Source organism: Gopherus evgoodei, chromosome 15, assembly GCF_007399415.2.
Source record: "Gopherus evgoodei ecotype Sinaloan lineage chromosome 15, rGopEvg1_v1.p, whole genome shotgun sequence".
NCBI lineage: Eukaryota > Metazoa > Chordata > Testudines > Testudinidae > Gopherus > Gopherus evgoodei.
The window spans coordinates 8,996,890-9,016,187 of NC_044336.1; the positions used below are offsets into that span (position 1 = coordinate 8,996,890).

Genomic DNA, 19,298 nt, shown 5'->3' on the forward strand with positions numbered 1-19,298 from the left:
AGTTATTTATTTTTAGCCCATCTTAATAGCTCATTTTTGCTTTGCAATTTACTACATTAATTCCAACGAGCCGTGTTCCAAGTTGACTTCCCCTAAGGCAATGGGGGCCATTGCATCTGTTGATTCTTATTTTTCACCCAAAAAAACTGGCTGCACTTTTTTTTTTCTTTTTTTTTCTTTTTTTTCATTAAACAGTTTTCCTTATCTCCTTTTAGAGGGAAATAAGATGTGTTCCCATCTGGATTTCCCTTGCTGGCTTTGTAACAATTTCTTAGTCACCCGGTCAATCCACTCATTACAGAGCAAGCTGATCCATATTGTGCTGGTTAGTTACATATTCTCTGAACATTATATGCTTAAATATATTGCAGTGATAGCAGCAGCAGGCAGGGACTCTGCTGCTGTCAAATGTCAGCGTTGGCATGACTATATCTAGCAAAACTGGGCAAATATTCCTTCTCTGTGGTGTGCACTTTAATTTCCCATGATTATTTCTTTAATAAGACTGATACTTACTGTACATTGCTCATTTGCTGCTAAAATTGGAACCATTAGCGCAATAACTGGCAATTACCTCCTGAGCAGCGCACCATGTGAATATCTACATTGCTTCTCCAAAGCAGGGACTATGGAAGCATGGCTTTTAATAATAGGTGTCTGCGGGCTGCAATATAAGACTCCAGTGTATATTTAGGGATTGTCTTGGCGTGTTTCTGTTTGCAGACAGAGATCTGGATCTGGAGCACTCCTAAGTTAGATGTTCAGCTAGGGACCCATTTCTAATGTGTTATAACGCTAAAGTAACAATTTGGACTTATACCTAGAGAGGCAGTGCGGATACAGTACTGGGTGGGGAGTCAAGAGACCTAGGTTCTAATCCTGGTTTTGCCACTGATTATTAGTGGATAGTGACCTATCCACTAGACCACACTGCCTCTGGAATCCTGACACAAGCAGCAAGTGTATCTGGTCTATTTGCAAGGAACCAGCGTGGGGCCGAGAATGCCTGAGGCACCTCTTCTCGTTTATCCCTCAAAAACTTTCCACTGTGTTAAAAACAATCTGCCACAAAGAGCAAAAATGAAGCCAAAGTAGTTTTCTTTGGTGGCTTCCTCCCCTTACTGAGCAGAGACTTCTGTCCTGCTTTGATCAGGGAGTGGAGCTTTATCACCACAGAGCGCCTGATTGTTCATTAGGCTGGTCTATTGCAATAGTGCACGCTGCTGAGGCAGAGAAAATCCCACTCTCATTGTAGACTCAATGCCCTAAATAAGTTATAATGAGGCTTAGCTAAATGAACCTCCAGATAGTTAGTTAGCCTCTAATTCAGGTGGCTGCTCGCTGACGAAACAAGAGCCTGGAGTATAAATGGGAAAGCAAATTCCACAGTGCAAGGAACTTTGAGTTAGGGAAGTTTCTTGCTTTAGGCTTTGCCGGTGGAAGGGAAGTGGGGCAAATGTTTGACTCCAGGTAAGTGGAAAGAGAGAAACTGGCCTATGTCCCTCATCCTGTGTATTTAATCTTTCACATACGGCTTAGCTCTAGGAAGATTATTTTTTAACCCTTGCTAAGCCGAGTGTGGTGGATCAATAGAGAAGCTAGTCAGCTTCACTTCTGGTCTCCTTGTGCACTAAAGGTGTAGGTAGAGTCCCTGTTAATAGAGGTCACGTGCACAGTGAGTCAAGGATGAATGATTGTACTCCATGGAGTTCTCCGCTTGGCCTTTATACGCACACTTCTGGCCTGGAGTCTATTTATTAATCATCTTAAAGTTTAATAATTTTGAGGGCTTTCAAAAATAGATTAGTTGCTAGCCCTGGAGACTCGGGGCTTTTATTTTCATGAAGAACCCACAGTGAAAGCCAAAGAGTCTCTTGCCCTTCTTTGCCAGTGTGTGCTGACTCTACATCGTTGAGGGATCGCCTCGGGTGGCAAGAAAGTAATTTGCAGGTTTGTGTGTATATATGCACACCTTTTCTTCCCCACTTTCCAGCGGCTGGTTTACTGAAGATAAAAGCCTTACTACTAGTGACTGCTAATAAAGATTCTTCTGTAGCTCAAATGGGGGCTTGAGGGTTTGGAAGCTGATGAGCCATGTTCGGACTGCCAGCGTGGAGGTGAAAATGATTAGTCATCTGAAACCTGGTAATAGGAAAAGGAATGTGGCTTCAGCCTTCATTGTGCTACTGGGGGTGTAGTAGATTTTCTGGCCTCAACAGCGGAACTGGTGCGATCAGGTCCATTCAGCAGATCTGTAGATAGAGCTGCAGTGCTCAGCTGCATTCAGTTATTAATATTATGGTACCATCAAGAGCCCCAGTGTGCTACAGACACACGCTGTGAGATAGTCTCTGTCCCAAGGAGCCTACAATCTGAATAGTCAAAGACCAGGGATTGGCCACCTTTGGCCCACGGCCCGCCAGGGTAAGCACCCTGGCGGGCCGAGCTGGTTTGTTTACCTGCCTTGTCCACAGGTTTGGCCGATCACAGCTCCCACTGGCTGCAGTTTGCCGTCCCAGGCCAATGGGGGCTGCGGAAAGTGGCGCAGGCCAAGGGAGGCGCTTACGCTGGCGGGCCATGTGCCAAAGTTTGCTGATCCCTGCTCAAGACCAAGGAAGGAGGAGAGGGGAAACGGGATGGTGGTGTAAAATGACTTGCCTAAAGATTCATAGCAGATCGCTGGTAGAGCAGAGACTAGGATCCCTAACTCCCAGGCCACGTCCTGTGCGCTGCCTCTCATTCGAGTCAATACAACTAGGATAGCCAGGAGACCAACCTAGCCTAAACAGAGTGGCCATGGCCTTTTCTCAGTCCCATCTGAAATGAAAGCCTCAGACACGAGTGCAAGGAGAACAAGCCATCCCCGGCTCCGATAAAACACAGCTCTATGCTCAAGAATACAAACCAATGCAAAAAGAGAAGGCAAGCCCGGCTATGATAACAAGGGGGCTCCGGGAGCTGCTGTTCATGAGAATGTTCCCCTAAGGGTGACTCCTCTGTGACAGCCTTGATGTCTGTGTTCATTATGCACATCCCTTTCCTACTGCCATCATTGCTCGCATGCTATCTAGTGTCATTAAGATATCAAGTTTCATTTAGGTACATCCACACTGGCAGTTTAATTATGTCTGTGTACTACTGCGTATTTTATTCATGGACTGTCTCAGGGTGGTTGTCAAACGTAAGCCCAGGAGATAAAAGTTCTGTGGATATAGCATGCTAATGTCCTGCTAGTTCCCTCTTGACAAATATGCAGGCTGGTTATTACCAAACTGATTATTTTCATTCATTAACACCACATACATCAGCGCCCTTCACCCTGTATTATTGTGTGCATTCATCTTTTCATAAACAATCACCTGACATGGTTGGGAAAGGGGAGGGCTGGGGGAATTAATGCTCTAAGGGGAATTTCCTGGCTTGGGTTGGTAACAAGGTGCTGTGCATGGACTGCCCTGTTTATGTGATCGCTTCATTAATCAAATGAAAGACAATAGCGCATCACATGTGTGCTGTGTTTCTCAACAATGCCAAACCAGGTTCCATTGTGCTGGTGGCTTAGCTGATGGGGATCTGTATCCAGTTTGCTTTGATTGGAAGGGTAAAATAAAGCCTGGAGATTCCAGTGGGAATCCTTGACAAGCATTCTCCTTAGAGTCATCGTTGCTGATGTGTTTCCTGCGTTGCTCATCTTCCCTTTTCTTTTTGTATTATTACTATTGTCATGAGGATCATTTGCATGAAAACAGGTTCTTTGTTTTTTTTTGCCAGTTCCCTGGTTTCCTCTTATTGCTGTTCCAGAGTTGAAATCCTCCACGACAGCACAACTGGTGGCCGTGGGAATGATTGCATTGTCGTGAACATGCAGGCTTCTGGAAAACAAAAAAGTTCCTCCTTTTCAAATCTAAATCTCTGCTGATGAAAAACCAAGGGAATAAAAACAAGAACCTAGATGGTACCGACAGGCTTTATGGAAGTGGTTTTGAAACATCAGGGCCAGGGTTTTCAAAAGGGACTAGTGATTTTGGTTGCCAAATTTGAGACACCTCAAAGAAGCCAGACTGAGATTAGGTCTACGTTACAGCTGTTACAGAGACAGCTATGACTCTGCAGCTGTGCTGCTGTGGCGCTGTAGTGTAGACACTTCCTACATTGATGGAAGGGAGTTTTCTGTCGATGTAGGTAATCCACCTCTCCAAGAGGCTAGGTCGACCCAGCTGGGGGTTAGTTGACCTAACTAGAGTGCCCAGGGTGTGAAAATTTTCACAGCCCTGAACGACGTAGCTAGGTTGACCTAAGGTTTAGGTGTAGACTAGGCCTTACAGAAAGTGTTGCCCCTTGGTGTATTGCTGATACCATTGGACGATAGCAGTTCCAGTCCATAGACAGTCGCTAAAGCCATTAGTGATCTGCAGAGGCAGTTTTATCTAGAGGACTGAGCAGAGATCTAGGAACTAGAATCTCCTGAGAACTAATCCTTGCTGTCCTACACTGACTGGCCATATCACTTCCCTTCTCTGCCTCAGTTTGCCTATTTTTAAAATGGGCATAAATAATAGGAGCTCATTGGGAGGGCTCAGCATTTGAGCTGCGCGTGGTCAGTTTGCCCTGAATACATGGACCACATGGTTTTGGTTCCACATTTATTCCTTTAAATTCACTGTACCCTCAAACACTCCTGCTAGAAAACTCACTCACTAGGATATTCGCAGGGAGCCACCAGAATAGCACAAAGGCACATCTAAGGCCAGTTCAGTTTCTTGCTCATGGCAAATACTTGATGGAGCGGCTGTCTGTGATTTTTTTCAAAGCTATCTATAGATAGTTAGGTGGAGTTGAGATGCCTAACTCCCTTAGGCTCCTTTTGAAAAGCCTAGAGCTTAAATAACTAAGGGGCTTTTGCAGTACCTTGACCATTGGAGATGTTATGGCATAACAGTGCTAATCGTTATTGCTATTGCTACTCCGAGTGGTTATCCAAAATTCAGGGGCTAGCAAGTTGCTTCCATTTGGAAGAGAAATTGATGATAGAGTCAGGTTTTTCTTTGAGGCATTCCTGTTTGTTTACAAACATGTTTTTTTTTTTACATAATATCCTGTTTCCTTGAATGTGGCAGCAGTCAAGCAGCTTGCACTGTGATGCAAAACTCTCTCTCTAGGCTTTTTCTCAGGGCACACTCCCAGTGCTTGTTTTGGCTGCCTCCTTGGCTTTTTGATCCTTCTCTGTCTGGCATTTCTTGCTGCTTCTCTCTCAAACAGAGACACAGAGAGCTTCACCAATCAATGCCTCGGCCCCTGCATTTTCTATGTCAGTCTCCAGGAACCCCTTGGGGGATGGATAGCTCAGTGATTTGCACATTGGCCTGCTAAACCCAGGGGTCTGAGCTCAATCCTTGAGGGGGCTATTTAGGAAACTGGGGTAAAAATCTGTCTGGGGATTGGTCCTGCTTTGAGCAGGGGGTTGGACTAGATGACCTCCTGAGGTCCCTTCCAACCCTATGATTCTATGACCACATGGTTTAGCTTCTACTCAGGCCTTGCTTTAGGCCTGTGTTTTGGGTCATGCTCACGTTGTTTCAGCTATCTGGTTCCACAAAGAAGCTCAATTGCATTTACCTTGAAGGAACGGGACACTGGTTACACTCACCCACTCCAGTGAGATTTAACCCAACCCACAGCATTATCTTCAGAAGTCTCTTTGATCACACTTCCAAAATCTTCACCTCCCAAAGGCTGCAGGTGCTTGGTGGAATTTTCCAAAGTATCTATGTGATTCATAGATTCCAAGGCAAAAGGGACTATTGTGATCATCTGGTCTGAGCTCTACAGAAAACTTCCCCAAAATAATCCCTAGAGCAAAGCTTTTAGAAAAACACCCAGTCTTGATTTAAAAATTGCCAGTGATGGAGACTCCACCATGACCCATGATAAATTGCTCCAGTGGTTAATTACCCTCACTCTTAAAAGAAGAGCCAATTCTTAAATATTTGTTCCCCATGTAGATACTTCTAGACTGTAGTCAAGTCACCCCATAACCTTCTCTTTGTCAGACTCAAGGAGCTTGATCTATTTAGCTTATCACTGTAAGGCAGGTTTTCTAACCCTTTAATCATTCTCATGGCTCTTCTCTGAACTGTCTCCAATTTATCAACATCCTTCTGGAATTGTGGACACCTAAATTGGACAATGTATTCCAGTAGCTGTCACATCAGTGCTAAATACAGAGGTAAAATAACCTCTCTCCTCCTACTCAAGATTTCCCTGTTTGTGCATCCCAGGTTTGCATTAGTCCTTTTAGCCACACCTGTTCAGCTGATTATCCACCAAAACCCCCAAATCTTTTTCAAGAGTTCTCCGCTTCCCAGGATAGAGTCCCCTCATCCTGTAAGTATGGCCTCTAGTCTTTGTTCCTAGATGTGTACATTTACATTTACCTATATTAACATATATTGTTTGCTTGCTCCCAGTTTACTGAGCAATCCAGACTGCTCTGAATCAGTGACCTGTCCTCCTCATTAACATTGATTTAAGAGCAGAAATCCTGCTGACTTCTAATGAGATTTGTGGTCCTAAGTCACTTACATGCTTTGGAAAATCCCACCCACCTTTCTTGGTATGGGGCCGATTTTGCCCCCATTGCAGTCAATGACAAAACTTCTTTTGGCTTTAATGGTGCAGGATAGACCTAAATGTAGACACTTCTCACCCCGTGTCATGAAATGTCATGCAAAACACTGATAGGAAGAGTGTAAACGTGCTGTGTGACTAAAATCATGTCTTTGAAATTCCTACTCTTGTGGAACATTTCAGACTTGGACAATGTCTGTCTTAGCTTTTCGTCCCTAAATTTTCCCACTGACAGTAGCAATCACAGGCAAGGCATTGGGGGCCACTGGCATTTTAACTCACTGTGTCTGCTAACACTGCTTGAAAGTGATCTGGAGATGAAGGATGATCTTGTGTTTATTGCACTGGCTTGTGATTTCATGGAATCTGCAATCAGTTCCTTGCCACCGACTTCCTGTGTGACCCTGGGCAAGTCACTTGGAGCCAGATATTTAAAGATCTCTGGGCACCTAACTCCCATTTAAATCAATAGGCATTAGGCACTTAAATACCTTTAAATATCTGGGCTTTGTCTCTCAGTTCCCCATCGGGGGAGTTATGAGGATTGATATGTTATAGCCTGTAAGGTGCTGTAACTGGGGTTTGTTAGATGATGCGGCTAGTGGGGAGGGAGGAGTGCTGGCTCTTGTAAATGAAACAATGGGGAATCCCTGTAATTGTACTGTGCAGGGGAGCAGAACCCAGTCTGGGATGAGACAATGCAAATTCATGTAATGCTACAGACCAGGTAGGAAGCAGGGTGGTATACCTATGGTGATGTGCAGAGGCGGCCCCAACCTATTGAAGCCCTCCATTTGGCTTTTCTCCTCCATGTGGGAATGGGGGTTCCAGCTGAGATCAGGACTCTAGGAAAGGTTTGTTTTATTCTCTACTTCTTCTAAGTAGCACCCAACACAGTGAACTGTTAGATGAGAGAATCCAGTGGGGGCTAGCAGAATACAGGAATATGTCTAAAATGAGGGGACACTTATTAAGGACCAAGAACCGAGCCTCTAAACACTGCAGTTGGCTAAGGGCCATGAGGGTCTATTGCTCTGGGCCCAAGTGGTTCAAGCTGATTCGTAGAAGGGCACTGACTGGTTTCCTTTTTGTTCATCTTTTTGGAGTTTGGCTGCTTATTTTGTACGTGGCTGGTTTGATTCTTAGAAATCCTGGTGTTTCACTGGCTGCAACAGAACAGCCCTGAAGCTGCCTATAACTCAAGTACTCAAATGCTGTGGTGATGAACACGGTATAAATGGATAGACAGAACTCTTCTCTAATTGTGGACAATGACTTTACCTTTTTGTACACACATGCACACAACTCTCTCTCTCTCTCTTTATATACGTATGACTCTATATGATACAAGGTTAGATAGTGATGCATTCCCTGGTATGAGGCTGGAATAACTGAATAGAGAGACTTCGGTGAACGACTCTTAATTTGTGACCTTTTGAGCTGTGGCTAAAATCCATTAATAGACAGTGGGGCCTGTGGAGGCCTGGATGCGACAGCTCAACGCATTCTCTGCTACACTGTCCCTTTCCTTAGCCTGAATTTGCAAATCGGGCTGTGGAGACTCTGTTAAGGTTCACGCCTCGGAGGCCTTTCCTTCTTTGTCACTCAGCTTTTCCACTTGAGCAGCGAAAACAGGGAGCCCTTTGCTAGCCATTTAAGGTCCTTTTAAGACAAGGACAAAGAATTGGCACCGAAACTATGAAGAATGACTTCATGGGTAAACTTGTGTGATTCCATATACTTTAGATCATAGCCTGAGGGTAATAACTCTTTTTATAATACAAATAGATGATTTTTTTGGCCTGGGAGCAATAGAATGAAATATGTAGTAATATATAAAGAAGTCAATTTTCAGCATAATATAAGAAACAGTATATATTCTCTAAGGGGATTCCCTTTAGATGTCTAGCTCTATCATAAAACTGTCCATTGATGAGCCCAGATGTGTATATAAAGAATATCTGGCAGTAAATGGCATGTCACAGTATTTTCTGAAGGCTGAAAATTGACATGGAGTTGCTCAGGGTGGTCCAAGCAAGTCTACCTGGGAGGAGAGAGGGGAGAGAGCAAATATCTGGGGAAATGACCTTATGGTGTGGTATATACCACTGACTCCCATGGGAAGACGTGGAAAGAAACTCCATTGCCTGGGACATTTGAAAAGAGACTGAACAAAAGCACTGCGGGTGAGTACACTAGAGAAGAGTCCTAATAGTCTTTTATCTCCAATTTAAGATTATATGTTAAGGGAGCTAGAATAGGTTCCCACCCCGCCACACTCAGCCAGATTCCCACCAAACTTTGTGTTTTCCTTTGCAGAGTTCTCATACAGAGGTGGGGTGGGAACCCTGCCACCCATCTCCTGGTATACCCAAGTTAAACAAAAGAAACTGGAGTCTTTGAAATACCCTCAGATAGCATTGGAACTCGAGTGGCTCTAAAGCCTACTGTCGCCTCTAAACGCTACCAATGTCATACACTGTCTCAAGGGCTCCTCTGCCAAAAGCTCATCTCCTTTATGTTTTGACTAATGGCTGTTCCTCTGATGTGCTCTCCCTAACTTCTGATTCCTACCCTTTGAAATCTGGTGATGTGCATTCTCCTCCTCTGGAAACAGGAATGTGTTTCTCCCAATCTACTCCTGGGGGAATTCTGCGCCACTGCACACGTGGAGAAGTCATGTCCTGTGCAGATTTCTTTGCTTCCCTGCAGAAAAATGACTTTCTGACAGGGAAGCAAAGGGAAGCCACAAGAGTGACCATGCGCCCCTCCCCAGCAGCGCACATTGGCACATCGTTTCAGACACCCAGAGGAGCTAGCAGAAAGGTAAATCACTGTGTGGGCACAGGGCTGTACATCTGTCCATCCCCCTGAGCAGCTGGACCCCCCCCACACACACACCCAGACCACCCCACTGAGCCCCCTGCACCCAAACCTCCACCCTGTTGAGCCTCACCACCCTGCATCCAGAACCTCTCTTTACTAGCCCCACCACCTGCATCTGGACCCCCACCCTTGTACCCATACCACCTCCCGCTGAGCTCCCCACACATGAACCCCCACCCCGATGAGCCTCACCCCCCCATGTTAGCTATTTCCGTAACTTTTGCTGTTATTAGAGATGGAATGAATGTGTGTGATCTATACATGAGTCCAGCAGTTTACATTTATGTGGATTAGTCTACAACTGTCTGTACTTTTCCAAGTTTGGAAGAACGCGGTGTACTCAATGAGAGGCATTGTCAAAAGAATTAAATTAATTCACATCACCATTTTGTGGGTTGGTGCTCCAGTTTGATACCCAGATCATAACTCCCATTAGCATCAGTGGAGGAGAGCGATGTATATGCAGAAAGAGAGATCAAGATTAAATAGCTTGGTTCGCATCACATCCACTGATAAGTGTTTCCACACACCAAATGTTTGGGATGCTGGATGTATACAGAGGCTCAAGATTTTCCAAGGTTGCTAATGATTTTGGGCACTTCTGTTTTTGGGTGCCTTAGCGGGGTCTGTTTTAAAGAAGTGCCTAGCATCTGCTTACGGAAAATCAGTCCCCTATAAGATGTTGCAAGTTGGGCACCCAAAATCACTAGTCTGAAAAATCTCAGCCTCTTTTCCATAGATATGCTGAAAAGTTCACTCTAAACGTGCAGCTGGTTTTGTGTGATCTGCCTTGCTTTTTCTCTTTCTTTTGCAAGATCTCAGAAAATTCCAGGAAGGCATCAGTTGTCTTTAACACCCAAAGGAAAAATCGAAGGGAAAGGTTCAATTACTCGCATGAAAAATGAGTTGCCTACCCAGGGGCTTTTCCATTTGCTAGTTGTGCTTGTTTTAAAACTGAATTATAGAGACTGCACATTTTTCCGGAGACAAATGCATTAATTTTTCTCAAAACAGACAAGAGGCAAGCAAAGGGAAAATAAGATAATAAGAGTTTCCACGGTGATTTATATGCCTTTGTGAAAAATAATGGGGGCAGAGCACAGAATACACCGGCAGTCCGCAGGGGAGATGGGGGGCAGCTGTGACAGGGAAGATTGCAGGGAAAGCTGCCAGAAGTCCAAATAAGATTGTTGTTTTTAGATGATATAAGATCACTCTGTCTCTCTAGCTGGTTTGAAAAATATATATATATAAACATACGTAAAATATATGCCATACGATGCACTTAGAGTCAGCGAAGGCTACATTGTTTATACAGGAAGGGATTGTGTTCCTAGCCTGCCTCATTGCTATCCTTGTTCTTTTGACCAAGGATAAACTGGGACCTTTAGAAAACAAAGGGATGGATATAATTTTAACAGATTTGATCTTGCATATATTTATATAGGGTGGGAGAAGTCCCTCCTCATCCCCTGGCTGATTGCAGGGAGGGATATCGGATTCTTTTGACACACTGTTTGCTCAGCCTAGAGTCAACCAGGGGGATCGGTTTCACAGTCAAAATCACAATGTGGGCTTGGAAGGCTCAGTGGTTTGTGTCAGCTACTGGTCTTGACCTTCAAATTGTTGGTTCAAATCTGGTTGAGGTCAGTGGTACTTGAAAGTTCTTACCATAGTTAGGCCTGTGTGAAATGGTTTGGTGGCCTTGGGTCAATTCTTCATGGACAGATCATGGTGTCAGAGAGTTGGAAACTGACTTCCTTTTTCCTCTCTAGAGATGGATCCCCTCCTGGGTCAGAATTAAGCTTCACGGGGCAAGGGAAGATTTTGCTCTTCTCTGGATGGGAGCTGAATTAGCATACAGATCTGTTAACCTGGCTCTTTTCACCCACCCTAAATTTACTAGAAAGAAAAAGACTGCTTGATTGTTTTCAGAGGAGAACCTGCTGGCAAGTCAGCCTCAAAGACAAACCAAGTCACGCACTGATGTGATGGAGAAATTGTTAGGCAATCTGAGAGGAAAGGTGGCTCTATGGGTAAAGACATTGGCCTAGGACTTGGGAGAGCTGGGGTTAATTCCTGGCACTGACGCAGACTTCTGTGACCTTGCTCAAGTCACTTAGTCTCTCTGGGCTTCAGAGAGCTCCCCAGCTGCAAAATGTGCTAATAGCTCTATTTAGTTTTGAAGCTCTTTGGGACAGGGACTGTCTCTGACTCTGTGTCTGTACCGTGCCTGGCAAAACGGGGCCTCCCAGGCATTACAGCAGTACACATAGTTTCAAATAGCTGGCGATCTGTTCCTCTGGGGATGGGTCATAGAAAACCAAGAGATGGGATAAATTGACACATGGGAATTAGAAAAGGATGCCCATCAGCATTATGCTTCGTGAAAAATGTGTCCTGGGTCAATGCAAGATACGCATGTCTAGAAAGAGCAGAAGGGAGCTGAGGCCCTACACTGGTGGAAAGAAAGGGGAAAAAAATCAAGGGGGATTTTCTTGGCAGAGAGCACTAACCTGTGCTGGGGAGCAGGATACTGGGAGCAGTGATCTACTGCAGTGAAGTTTGAGTGAGTGAGTAATAGTCAGACCGTCCTGTTCACTGCTCTCCCCTCCATCTTTCATCCCTCTTGTTCTTCCCAGGTTTTCTTTTCCTCTCCCTTGAACTTTATATATAAACATTTCAGCCTTGGCATCATTTCTTCCCATTGAAATGAAACAGTAGGAGCTTAATTGGTTTATTATTCCAACGAGAAGTGCTGAGACTTGGCTCCTGCTGGAAGAGAGACAAAATTCCAGACCTCAGCTCCTGCTCATATTGAGCTGCTTTTTCCTTCCCTGTCTGGGGACAGTGGTGCAGGGGAGATAGCCATGGCACCAAATAGCAAGGTGTGTGCCTTGAGAGGGAATGGCTGGCTCGCTGGGAATAGGTACACTGAGGTTTTCATTCATCTCTCTGCCCCCAGGTGAATCTCGTGGTTCGAATGTTGTCACTGTCAGAAGACAAACACTTTGCACAGTGGATTCAGCCTAGTTCCTAGTGGTCAGGCGTTTGTGTCACAAAAGGAATTGGCACTCTTGCTGGTAGTCTCGGGCTCTGACTAGCTCATGAGGAATGTACTCTCTTAGCCCTAAACGCAGTTTAGGTTTGAGGCACATTGGTAGGGAAGTGTGGCCCATAACTCACACCCCTCTTCCCTTTGCTCTTGGGATAAACTGAAGACCTGGTCTTGAGGGAAAACAGTCCAGCACCGGGGAACTGGAATTTCCAGACAGGGGAAATTCCGACATTTTGAATATTTTTTTGCAGTACAAATCAGATTGAAAAGCCAAAATTTTCTGCAAAATGAAAATTGCAAAAAACTGTCCAAACATTTTGCTTTGATCATGTCGAATTGTTTAGTTTTGATGAGGTAAAAATGCTTTGTTTTCATTTTTGACATTTTGATTTGACTGATATATTAAAATATTAAATATAAGTAAGGCTAAGATTTTGTCATGGATATTTTTAGTAAAAGTCAGGGACAATACAGGAAAATTCATGGAAGCCTGTGACCTGTCCCTGACTTTTACTAAAAATATCCATGATAAAATGGGAAGGGACTGAGCAGCTGTGGGATGGCTGGGAGCTCTGGGGCTGCCAGCGCCCATGGGGACTCAGAACTGCAGGGTCCCCCTGCCCCCTCCCCAGCGATGGTGAACTGTGGGAATCCCCCTGCCACCACTGCAGTGGGGAGCTGTGGGGGTCTCCCTGCCCCCTGTGGTGGCCAGGGGATGCGGGGACCCCCTTCCCCTCCTGCGGCAGAGTGGAGCTTTGGGTCCCCTACTCCATGGTGGCAGGGGAGCTGCTGGGATCTCCCTGTCCTGTGGTGGCGACAGGGGAACTGCCAGGATCCCCCTGCCCTGCAGAAACTGGGAGCTGCAGGTACCCCCACTGCCCATGGTGGCTGGGAGCTTGGGGGCAGCGGGACCCTGCAGCTCCCAGCTGCCGGGGCGGAAGTCACAGAGGTCTTTGAAAGTCACGGATTCTGTGATTTCTGCAACCTCATGCCAAAATTGTAGCCTTAAATATAACATAGTTTCAAATGGAAATATGTTAATATTTATATTTTAATATCATAAATATGGAGATATACCTATCTCATAGAACTGGAAGGGACCCCGAAAGGTCGAGTCCAGCCCCCTGCCTTCACTAGCAGGACCAAGTACTGATTTTGCCCCAGATCCCTAAGTGACCTCCTCAAGGATTGAGCTCATAACCCTGGGTTTAGCAGGCCAGTGCTCAAACCAGTGAGCTATCCCTTAACAAAATGAATCACAATGATAAAGTCAAAATGAAACATTTTTACCTCATCAGAACTAAACAATTCATTCTGAATTTTTCCCATGTTCCCACAAAACATTTTGATTTTGATTAAACTAATTTTTTTGATGGAAAACTATTCCATCAGTTTTTTCAACCAGTTCTCTCCAGACCCCTTTCAGGCAGGTATGGAGTGTACAAAGTGTGTTCTGGAGTCAAAAAGACTATGGAGCTGTGGGATATATTCTGCTATGCCCTTCCAGTGAGTTAGGTTGGAATCCTTATGCTACATGGAGTAATTTCAGTGGGTCCCTATGCTGTCTTGGTGTCTGAACAACAGCAGAAAGTACTCCTGGGATGAGTGCAATATAAGTACAGAGAGAAATTGAAAGTGGCATCTTACAAAGTGAGCTCTGGATCCTTCCCAGCTCAAACAGCCCAAAATCCACATTCAGTTTGTTTGACTAATGCTAAGTGCATTCCTATCAACCAATCTGCATGGAAAACAGGTCCCTGGTTCTTTTTTGCTAAGAACTGATGTGAGACTGCACTGCACCTTTCAATAGCTCCCAAGCAGAAACTCCTTTACTAACTGGAACTATGCAGTCAAAAGCCACAAGACCTATAATATTTGCTGCCACTGTGTTGGCATCTCTTTAGTGTTCTTACCCTGTGGAAATAAGACATCAAGGTCTTTACCTTTCCTTCCCTCTAGCCTCCATGCCAGGGTGAGTTCTTTAAAGACAAAAGTGTTACTTTGAACAGTCTGGAAGAAGAGGAGTTTAATATACGCACCTCAGGTGTGCTCTGTGGACTGCGAGATTTGAAAGATTGCATTTCTGTCTGGCTCATGGCCTTGGGAGTGAATAAGTGTGTGGCTGTCACCTCCGGACAATGCGGCAGACAAACTCTTGCCTTTTCTTGCTTAACATCCCAGCATTTTGCAGAGAGATTTCACTCACACGGGCACAGCTGGCCTCTCTCTGCTTGCAGGCCTGCCTCACAGAGAGCCACTGCTGAGAGCACCATCGCAAGCCTAGAGGAAAGCACTTTGGTATTTTTGGAAGGTCCATTTCACTCCTATACAGAGTTAAATAATCACCCCCCACAGTGAGTCCTGAGGGAATTATTATTTGGGTGGAGTAATGTGTTGCTACAATGTATGCGCAATGCCTAGATACAGCAGTGCAGTAGGCATTTAGAAACGCTGGTAGGGATGCACTGAAGGACTAATGAATTGGCTAGATAAAAGAAAAATCCTATCTTCAAATATTAAGCCACAGCTTTCAATGCATCCCCCAAAATGTTCAAGCATACTTTTGATTAAAGCTGGTTGGAAAAATCCAGAATTCTAATTATTAGTATTATTTATTATTATTATTTTGATGGAAAGTTCAAATTTTTATGGAAAAAAAGGACAATTTTCATTACAGGTTTGACTCATTTTTCAAGCAGCTCTTCTTCCAATGCCTTTCATCCCACATCATACATCTCTGCACTTGGTGGGGTGCAACTGGGACTAGAAGCATAGATCCCCAAAACCACGGGGAGAGCTGTTCTTGTGGGGTTTTTTGGCTTGGTTAGAAGTCTCTGAAACCCAGCAGCAAAGCCTCTTCTGATGAGATCTCCTGACCAGTCTGCTACTTATCTGGATGGCACCTTTGGAGTTTTGCTTGTCACTCCTCTGATGTTTCTCTGTAACAAACTGGCATAGTCACTGCTGATTCAAGAGGGAGGGTGCTTCCGGCCCTGCCATGGACTGAGAAGGTGGGCTCCCTTGCAATGCTCTTAGGCCATGCCACCTTGGAGAGGCAGCATGAAGATCTCAGGATGTCTGTCTCTTTCAACTGTGCAGCGCTCAGCCACTGGTCAGGCCTAATTGAAAGTATTTTTTAGGCCCAAGTGGAGAGAAAGTAGGCAGTTGCTCAGGGCCTTGTAGTCAAGCTGAGCTTTGCAATTTATGAGCCAGCTCTGTCACCTCAGCCTAGGGTGACCAGATGTCCCAATTGTATAGGTACAGTCCCAATATTTGGGGCTTTGTCTTATATAGGCACCTATGACTCCCCACTCCCTATCCCAATTTTTACATTTGCTGTCTGGCCATTCTACTTCAGCCCATTATTCACTCTTTCTGGTCCCCTTCCCTCTGCAGCAGAACTGAAGGGACAGAAATCTTTGCCTCAAAGCTCTCCCGCCTTCGTATTCTCTTTGTCTGTCTTTCTCTCTCACACACATCTAGTGGGAGGACTGGCACAGGAGGCCCTAAACTCTGATGGGGAGTGGGCCTGGTGGGCCCAAGTTTGTGGCTTTACGCATGGTAATGTTTATTTGCACACTGGATCTTGTGGTCCCACTGTGGTTCCAGTAAAATTAACCTGGGGTTAGATAAAAGCATTGGAAAAACCATCTCCAAGATAATTCGAGTTGTGAGGGGACTGGTAATGTAATACTGCACCTTCTTTAACTAGATTGCTAATTTCAGTGCATTCATTAGTGACTGGTTCTTGCTCTCTTATCAGTTCAGTGACCTACGTGAAATGAATGTGATGATCTCAGTTCAGTTCCTGATGACTGCAGTTAACTTTCATCAGCAATTAGAGCAGGGGTCCCCAACACGGTGCCTGTGGGCACCGTAGCGCCCATGGGGGCATCTTAATGCGCCCGCGTCCTGGCCCCCGGGAGAGCACCCGCCAAAATGCCGCAGCGGCATTTCGGCAGCCACGCCTCTCGATGATGGCGCTTTCCGTCGACAAGCAACGTCATCGAGAGGAGTCGCCCCCGAATTTCGGCGAGGATGCCTCTCGCTGACGCCGCTTGCCATCAACATGTGACATCGAGAGGCGTCGCTCCCGAATTTCGGTGGGGACACCTCTTGATGATGTTGCTTGTCGATGGCAAGCGACTTCATCGAGAGGCAATGCCGCCGAAATTCGGCAGCATTTCGGTGGGTGCTCCGCTGCAGTGGTCCTTCGACTGGCGCTCGCCAGCCGAAAAAGTTGAGTACCACTGAATTAGAGTGTCCAGGTGAAGCTCCCACTAACACAATGTGGCTCTTTGTCCCCCTTTAGTGGCTAGACCTGTTGGATCGTGAATAGAATTGGGCAGGAGCCAGATTTTTTTTTATTTTGCAGGAAATAGTTATTTTAAAGAAAATTTCCAAAATGGAACAAAAAACAAATCAACATTTACAGTAAAACAAAATTCAGAAAAAATGGTTTGGGGTTAATTGCAATGTTTTGTTTCAGTAAAATCAAAACATTTTTGTTCGAATTTTAACCTTTAAAAACATTTAAAATTTGTTCATAAAAACAGTAAATTGTGTTTCGAAATGTCATTTTGAAATGAAAAATTGAAACTTTTTCTTGCAAAAATATCAAACCAAAGTCTACGGTGTGCTCGCCATGGGCCATTCAGACACACATGACCAGTTGTGGTTTCAGAAAAGCCTGTGATTCTCAACTATCAGTTGCAAATAGTGGCCCCGCTGTATGATCATTCATCTTTTAAGTGTTTTGGCATCTGTGTTCCATTTGGTCCTTTCCCTCTTCCCTGTCCCTTGCCCCCCAACCCTGCCTCCCTCAGCCACAAGCTGCCGCCAGAGTAGTTAGCTCAAACAATTAGGGAATGCAGACTCATCGAGTGAGTGAATGGAATGAGTGTCTGTGTGAGGTACACAACTTCCTGAGTGGACCTAATTGAAGCCTAAAGAGATTTTTCACAGATTCATGGGTTTTCAAAGGATAAATTTGCATATTAATAAGAAGCTGTTCAGACTGATTGGCTTAATGTGTTTGGGGTAAGTATAATTAAATGTCAGGGGAGATATATCATGAAGTAATGGAGCTGAAGCTAATTTATCAAAAAATGAGGCCTAGAGAGAGACAATCAAATAATAGTTCTTCAACCTTCCTTTTTAAAGGTGACTTGCTTAGTTGGGGCTCGGACGTGCCTCCGGTTTTTTTTTTAGACTTCCCAAATCAAGGCAAAGTGGGATTTTATTTTCGTTGTGTTTCTCAGGGCTTGTCTACATCACAAAGTTGCAGCGCTGGTGAGGGGGTTACAGCGCTGCAACTTAGGAGGTGTACACATCTGCAGGGCATCACCAGCACTGCAACTCCCTGTTTGCAGCGCTGGCCGTACTCCCGTTTTGTCTCGGGTGTAGAGGATCAGCGCTGGTAATCAAGTGTAGACACTTACCAGCGTTTTTCTTGACCTCCGTGGAATAAGCAGGTATCCCAGCATACCTGAGGAAGCCTCTCTGGTAATCAAGCAGGTATCCTTCCCCGCGGTTTGCTCCGGTGTTCTCCGAATCCCCCCCCCAAGCGGGTCTCCTTCCCAGCGGTTTGCAGGGGGGTTCGGGGAACGCGAGAGCAAACCGCGGGGAAGCAGGTCTCCTTCCCCGGTTTGCTCTCGCGTTCCCCAAACCCCCGTGCAAGTAGGTCTCCTTCCCCGCACCCCCGAGCAAGCAGGTCTCCTTCCCCGCCGTTTGCAGGGGGGTTCGGGGAACGCGAGAGCAAACCGCGGGGAAGGAGATCTGCTTGCTCGGGGGTTCGGGGAACGCGAGAGCAAACCGCGGGGAAGGAGATCTGCTTGCTCGGGGGTTCGGGGAACGCGAGAGCAAACCCTGGGGAAGCAGGTCTCCTTCCCCGATTTGCTCTCGTGTTCCCCGAACCCCCGTGCAAGCAGGTCTCCTTCCCCACACCCCCGAGCAAGCAGGTCTCCTTCCCCGCCGTTTGCAGGGGGGTTCGAGGAACGCGAGAGCAAACTGCGGGGAAGGAGATCTGCTTGCTCGGGGGTTCGGGGAACACTAGAGCAAAACCGGGGAAGGAGACCTGCTTTCCCGCGGTTTGCTCTCGCGTTCCCCGAACCCCCCTTGAAGCTGCCCAACAGCGCTGCAGTGTGGCCACATCTAACACCACTTGCAGCGCTGGTTGCTGTAAGTGTGGCCACTCTGCAGCGCTGGCCCTATACAGCTGTACTAATACAGCTGTAACAACCAGCGCTGCAAAATTGTAGATGTAGACATACCCTCATTTTCCCCTTGTGGGGGTGAAAAGGGACGTTTCCCTAGTATAAAAGTTCCAGTCGATCTGCCATGGTATCTAGCAGGACCAGCTCCAGTGGATGGTCCCCCTCAAGGAGTTATTGTGGAGGGCGGTGCTGGGAGCTGGTCCCCACAAACTGAGATGGACTCAAGCAACAAAATTTGGATCGAGATTTCTAATACCTTAAAGTTTGGGTGGGTTTGGATCTGGAATATTTTCCCTTCTGAGAGAGAGGATATTCTTGAAATTAAGGCATTCCTGTGACACTCAGGAGACCTAGGGTCTGGTGTCAGCTCTGCCACAGACTCCCACTGTGACCTTGTGTAACTCACTTAAGCCCAGATTTGTAAAGATATGTAGACATTGCTGTACTCAGAATTGCAATACCTAACTGATTTAGGAGCCTGATTTTCATTTCCAAAAGGTATTTAGGCATAT

At 45.7% G+C, this 19,298-nt stretch overlaps 1 protein-coding gene across 1 annotated transcript in view; it reads left to right on the forward strand.

Moving 5' to 3' along the window:
• LOC115635732 (heparan sulfate glucosamine 3-O-sulfotransferase 3A1-like) overlaps positions 1-19,298 on the forward strand; it is an 86,423-nt gene that overhangs the window by 25,325 nt on the left and 41,800 nt on the right. The window lies entirely within an intron of this gene.